The following is a 7,366-nucleotide window of genomic DNA, read 5'->3' as shown; positions in this document are numbered from 1 at the left end:
GGCGGAGCCGGGATACGGGGATTCGATTCGAATCTGTGGGTTCGCGGTCCGGTCCTGCCCGTCTCTTCCTCCCCCCTCCTCCCGCTGCAGCGTTTAAACCCAAACAGCGGATACAGAGCCCGCCCCGCGCGTCTGCGTCACAGCGCGTGGGTACGTCACGGGGGGATGGAGAGGGGGGAGTGGGAATGGGAATAGGAATAGGAATAGGAATAGGAATAGGAATAGGAATAGGAATAGGATAAAATAAAATAAAATAAAATAAAATAAAATAAAATAAAATAAAATAAAATAAACCAAACATAAAAAATAAATATGTAAAATAAAGTAAAAATATAAAAATATATGTAGCCTAGCTTATAAAATAAAAATATAACATATTACATATAGCATATAAAATATAAAAATATAAATAAAATACGAAATGTAAAATACAAAATAAAAAAATAAAAAATAAAATACAAAATATAAAATATAAAATAAAATTGAGAGTTAAAGGAAATGGGACGGAAAGGAAAGATAAGGAAAGGGAAAGAAAGGAAAGGAAAGGATAGGAAAGGAAAAAGAGAAAAATGAAGTAAAAAAATATATAAATAAATCAAATAAATATCAAATAAAATAAAGGAAAAATTTAAAATTAAGTAAAATAGAATAAATTTTAAAATCCCTAAACAATAAAACAAACGGAACCACTGCAGCACCGCCATCCCCTGCCCGGACCCAGGGAGCAGCATCCCTGACCCGGCCCGGTCCCGCACGCTGCCCCAGCCCCCCCCCGCAGCCGCCACCGTTTGGGGTCACCGCGACGCGTTGTGGGGGTCGGGCTCTGCTCCCAGGCTGATATCAGCAGGACAAGAGATGGGCTTAAGATCTGCCAGGGGAGGGTTAGGTTGAAGATTAGGAAGAAATTCTTTGCAGAGAGGGTGATCAGGCATTGGAATGGGCTGCCCAGGGAAGTAGTGGATTCTCCGTGTCTGGAGATCTTTCCAAAGAGCCTGGATGTGGCACTGAGTGCCATGGGCTGGGAACTGCAGCGGGAGTGGATCAAGGGTTGGACTTGATGATCTCTGAGGTCCCTTCCAACCCAAATGATTCTGGGGTTCCGTGTGACCCCGTTCGCTGCGGTCCCCACACGGGGGCACTGGCGGCTCGCGCAGCCGAACCCTGGCGGTGCCAGTGGGATGAAAACCCGTGAAGTGGGTCAGGATCAGGGGAAAGGCCGATAAGGATGCCATCCTCCTGGATCCAACCAGGATGAATTATTCTATAAGCAGCTGGCAGGTGTCTCAAAATCTCCAGGCCTGGTTCTCCTGGGTGACTTGAACCTGCTGGGAACTCCACAGAGCAGGGAAGAGGCAATCCAGGAGATTCCTGGAGCATCCAGAGGATCTTTTCCTACTCCAGCTGGTAAATGAGCCCACCAGGGATGGATCCCCACTAGACCTGTTCACAAACAGAGAGGGGCTGGTGGGAAATGGTTTAAAACATGAAGAGGGGAGATTTAGGTTGAACATTAGGAAGAAATTCTTTAATTTGAGGTTGGTGAGACATTGGTTGCCCAGAGAAGCTGTGGCTGTCCCATCCCTGTAAGTTTTTAAGGCCAGATTGGATGGGGCTTGGAGCAACCTGGGCTGGTGGGAGGTGTCCCTGCACATGCAGGGGTTGGAACTGGATGAGCTTTAAGGTCCCTTCCAACCCAAACCAGTCCATGATTCCCTGGAAGAAAACCAGGCAGCTGCAGCACTTTGCCCCTCTCAGGACTCTCAAGGGGATTACACTGGGACATGAGGCCATCCCCTCAGCACCACCTGCTGTAACAGAGGGTTTTTCTTGGAAAATAATGGGACAACTGGAATACAACCACCTGTAACAGAAGACAGGACCAGAGAAGGTTGCCACAGCAATGCTGGCCAGCAAGGAGAACAGATTATTTCCCAATTAATTGGGGCTCTGGTTTCTTACCCTGATAATCTGCTCAAGTCTACACAAACAGATGACATTACTGGACTTGATAGAAATGGGTAAGGTCTGGGGTTTGCAGCATTTGCTTTTCTTCTAGGAAAAAAAAATGTTATTTTGCACAAAATGTCATTTCAAGCCAACCTGCAGAGTTTTATCCTGGCAGCTGTGGTTATGAAGAGGCTGCTGCAGTTCCCAGGTATCATTTGAGAGCAACAGTCCTTTACAGCTTTTCTTTCCCCAAAAACTACTGTCCCCAGTTCAGGAAGGCACACAGAGCTCTATCAGAGGTACAGGGATGCTCTCTGATGCTTCCCTTCCTGATGGACAGGATGGGGTCCAGCTTTCACAGGTCCAAATTTCTCCTGAGGTGCCCACAAAACTAGTTTTAGAGCTTTTATCCTTACTTGGAGGAAAGTCAGTACCCAGCTGCCCATGTGCTACAAGCTGCACCTTCACAGGGTTCTGTGTCCCTCCAGGCCACCCACCATCCCGAAACAGCTCCAGAGACATTCAGCAGCTCTGGGAGAGGATGTTGAGACTGTCCTGGGACAACTCTGCCTTCACCCCTCCAGCTGGAGCCAAGCAGCTCTGTATGTGCCAGAAAATAATAAATTTCCCTCCTCCACTCAGCAGCTCTGGATGTTCTCAGTGTAGCTGTATAAACATTTTTTTATTTTTTTTTTAAATCCTAATTAGTTTTGGCTTGGATACCTCATGGCACGGACTTCAATGGTCTGAGAGTAGCCAGTTACTAAGTGATTCCTGAATGAGGAACTACAATATTTATGAGGCTGATGTTAACACTAGAATTTCCTCCCTTTCATGTCTTGCTAGGATTCCCCCTTCATTAAAAAAAAAATAATAATAAAGACACCATTTGAACCATATCACTGACTCTCCAAACATGTTGGATTGTGGTTTGTTTTTTTTTCCTTTTAAAAGCACTTTCTCCTTGAGGATTAGGGATTATGGCTCTTAATCCTTATTATTATTATTATTATTATTATTGTCCTACAGGTAGCAAACAGGTGGCCAGGTAAGTCCAGATCCATGGCAGATGTCTGATCAGTGCCAGATCCCAGAAGTCCTGATTTCCTTTGAATGGAAGCACCTGGCTAGGGATGAGAGGAGCTTGGCCTGGGAAAGAGTCTTAGTTCTGTCTGTAATGACCACAGGGAAGACAACAGCAAAGAGAGAAGCCTGATTTTTATGCAAAAAAACCCAAAAAGTAGCACGAAATGAAAAAGGGGGGTGGATGTTGTCACAGCAAGACACGGGGTAACCTGTGGGGCACATTACACGGGGTGCTGGGCTGCAGGTTTTTGCCATTGCACCTCCAGGGAAATAAGGGGGGGGTAGGGAAGGGTTTATATGTAGTGAGAGTGGAAAACTGCACGTCAACACGTCTGTCAGATTGGCAGCCTGGCTCCCAGCCCAAGCAGGAGCTGTCATGGTCTGCAATTGAGCTGCTAAGCTATTGCTTGGGCAAAGTCTGCAGGAGAGAGAAAACAAGGAGAAGAAATAAGCTGTTTCTTGTTGAGAACATTTATTTTTTCTTTCTTTCTGTTTTTCTTTTTTTTTTTTTTAAGTATTTAACAGGATAAAACCCAAAGCAGGAAGAATATTTTGTCACACAGGGAAAAAAAGAAAACCAAACAAACCAACAGGCATCCTAGACCTGTGAAACTCTACCTTCACCTAGACCAGTGGAAGTGCCAAATCCTTGGGGTGCTGTCCCAGTCACCACACCAAACAAGCCCTCAGGCTGTGAACAGAAGCCTGGTTAATCCCATAGGTGTGGGGGATTTTGGTTTCATGGGCTGTTATCCCCTTTAGGTCTGCACCAGCTGCACACAGGGTAGCACTGCCATGAGAAAAGGATCAGAAGATGTGGGGTAACTCTGGGGGACAGGTTAGCCAAGGGGAGGGAACTGCAGAACCCCAGCTGGAGCTGCCTGATGCTCTTATCCAGAGCTCTGGGAAATTTGGGCATGGCCAGGATGGGCTGAGCCCCAAGGGGAAGCCCTGCAACCCCCCTTCCCAGCAGCTCTGACCACAAATCTTGTTTTTGCACAGAATCCCAGAATCATTTGGGTTGGAAAGGACCTCTGAGATCCTCAGGAGCTCTTCCCCAGCTCCCTCATCACCCTGGGGTGGATCCTGTCTGTCATATGGACTTGTGAGGATCCAAGTGGCTCAGCAGTCACAGGCTGTTCCCTCCAGGATTACAGGGCAGCTTCTCAGCTTCACATTTCTCTTCACAAGCCCCAGAAGCAGCTGTCCTCAGGACAATGTCTTACTGTTGAAAACTGAGGTAAAGAAAAAGTGTTAAATACTTCAGCCTTTTCCTTATCTTTGGTAACTCTGTTTCCCTCCTGTCCAACAAAAAACTGAGGTTTTCCCTGCCCCTCCTTTTGCACTTGATGTATCTGTAGAAAGACTTTATGTTATCCTTAGTGAAAGTGGCAAGACTGAGTTCAAATCGTGCCTTTGTCTCTCTAGTTTTCTTTCGACATGACCTAACTATATTCCTAAACTCTTCCTGAGCAGCCACCCCTTTTTCCCATAGCCTGTAAGCTCTCTTTTTACCCTGAATTTCCTTCAATACCTCCCTGTTCAGCCAGACCACTCACCTTCCCCTCCACCTTGCTTGTGAGAATCCAAGTGGCTCCAAGTGTAAAACCCACATTTTTCTCAGAGCAACTTGAAACTTCACCATGAAGATTGAGGATGCTTCTGTCCCTCAGTCATCCCTTTTTACCCCTCTACCTGGAAAAGCCCTGTTGGTTGGTTTCTTTTTTCCCCTGAAGCACTTCCAGCACCAGCTCAGAAAAGTCTGAGTATTAAAAGCTCTTCCCCAACCCCACTGGGGAAGTTGCTCTGAAGGACCTGATGGGTTCAGCTGAGGATGGGAGGAGGAGGAAGGAGGTAGGGGGGAAGGAAGGAAGGAAGGAAGGAAGGAAGGAAGGAAGGAAGGAAGGAAGGAAGGAAGGAAGGAAGGAAGGAAGGAAGGAAGGAAGGAAGGAAGGAAGGAAGGAAGGAAGGAAGGAAGGAAGGAAGGAAGGAAGGAAGGAAGGAAGGAAGGAAGGAAGGAAGGAAGGAAGGAAGGAAGGAAGGAAGGAAGGAAGGAAGGAAGGAAGGAAGGAAGGGAAGGAAGGAAGGAAGGAAGGAAGGAAGGAAGGAAGGAAGGAAGGAAGGAAGGAAGGAAGGAAGGAAGGAAGGAAGGAAGGAAGGAAGGAAGGAAGGAAGGAAGGAAGGAAGGAAGGAAGGAAGGAAGGAAGGAAGGAAGGAAGGAAGGAAGGAAGGAAGGAAGGAAGGAAGGAAGGAAGGAAGAAGAAGAAGGAGGAGGAAGATGGAAAGAGGGAGGAGGAGGAGGAAGGAAGGAAAAAGGAAGAGGAGGAGGAGGAGGAAGGAGAGAGGAGGACGATGAGAAAGGAAAAAGGAGGGGGAGGAGGAGGAAGAAGGAGAGAGGAGGAGGATTAGGATGAGGACTCTGTGATGGGTGCTGTTGGGAGAGAAAGGAGTTCCCTGCCCTTAGCAATACCCAGCCCAGGAGTCCCAACCTCTTGCTGTACCCTGCCAAGGTTCAGCCCCAAATAAAACATCTCTCACCAAGGCCTCAGGCTCTGACAGGGCTCATCTGCTGAGCTTCTAAATTGCTTCCAAAATTGCCCAGGGGCAGCAGAGAGAAACCAGGAGAAGATGGTTGGGAAGGCAAAAGCAGGCTTGGAAAACACACTGATGGCTCCCCCTTCCCTCCCTGCTGCCTCCTTGGCTTGTCCTCACTCTGATCCTTCTGGGAAAAGTGTTGGCTTGCAGGATGAGCAGTCAGACCCAATCCTCTTTTCCTCTTACCCACCTTTGCTGCCTCCTTAAGACAGGGCAGGGGGGAACCCTCACAGGGAGCCTTCCTGGGGAGAAAGTGATGGGGGTGTGGAGTCCTGACAGGAGGAATGGTGTCCCTAATATGGTCCCAGCCACCCTGACTGGTTGGGGGGTTCCTGGGGGAGGAGTGGAGCCCCTTATAAAAGCACCCATGTTCTCCCACCAAAGCAAACCTCCCAGTGAGGCTCTCCTGATAGGGGAATTTCATCCTCCCTTTTGGAGAGCTTCCAGGCTAGCTTGGGTTTCACACTGCTTGAGGTGGTGGCCTGGGCTGTGCGTGACCTGGCTGATGCCAGCAGAGAAAGTCCCTTTTCAAGCAAGGCACGGCTCCTGCCAGCATCATTCTGCAGAGGAAACCTTCTGGCACCCTCCTTCTCCAGGCACCCTGCCCTGCACCCTGCTCCTGGCATCCACAGCAGCAGCAAATGCCACCAGTGCCACCACACCAGCCCTGACCTCAATCCTCCCCTCTGTGGCAGGACCTGCAGCAGCTCAGCTTTGTTTTTCCTTCTCCTGAATCTGCCTAAGTGCCTGTCCATGTGCTACATTCATCCCCTCATCACACCTGCATCCAAAAACAGGGAATGAGTGAGCTGGGGTGGCTGGTGCAGCCAGATCCAGCCCCAGCTTCTACCAAGGGTGCACATATGGCAGACACTTGGAGAAAGATGTGTGCCAGGTCCCCACAGAGATTCCCACCCCAAAAGTAGCACCACTGCCTTACAGAAAGAATCACAGACAGGTTTGGGTTAGAAGGGACCTTAAAGATCATCTCTTTCCAACCCCGTGCAACAACCAAACAGGACAAAACCTTCCTCAGTTAAATTTCACAGAATCACAGAATGGTTTGGGTTGGAAAGAACCTTAAAGCTCATCCAGTCCCAACCCCCTGCATGAGCAGGGACACCTCCTACCAGCCCAGGATGCTCCAAACCCCATCCAGCCTGTCCAATTTCAGAAAGCACAGCACACTTCTGAATGAGTCCTTCCTGCACTGGGGCATCAGAAGAAGAGAAAAAAAAAGATTAAAAGGAAAACATTTTACTCCTTTAGAGAACAAGTTCCTGCCTTGCTCAGGAATACAAACCTGGTAGGTTCAGTCTGTGTTGGGCAGCAGGGGAGAGCCCCAGCAACGTGCTCCCAGTCGTGCTGCAGTTCCCAGTTTAGAACAAGGCAGTCAGTGGAAAGGCAGCTCTGCTGAAATAGTGTGAAATAGTGCTTTGAGGGGAGAGACCTTGGGCAGGCAGGGATTAAAAAAAAAAAAGGCCTTAATGTCACCAGCGTGAAGGCATCTTCTCCTGTCCAGCAGAGGAGCGTGAAGATGGAAGTGTATGGAAAGCATGGCACAGCTTTAAATGGGCATAAAATGTGCCACTGCATGGCTGGGATCTATTTTTAACTCTTTGGGGTCTGCAGATGTGCAAACCCTCTGTGTGGAGGGCTCCCCAGCAAGGTGGAGGGGAGCACTCAGCCATTTGGCTGTCAGACTGGGAAACAGCCAGGGCTCCTTCAGCCTCCGGCC

This window comes from Calypte anna, chromosome 3, assembly GCF_003957555.1.
Source record: "Calypte anna isolate BGI_N300 chromosome 3, bCalAnn1_v1.p, whole genome shotgun sequence".
Taxonomy (NCBI): domain Eukaryota; kingdom Metazoa; phylum Chordata; class Aves; order Apodiformes; family Trochilidae; genus Calypte; species Calypte anna.
The sequence above is the reverse complement of the archived record's forward strand: the minus strand, read 5'-3'. Positions refer to the sequence as shown.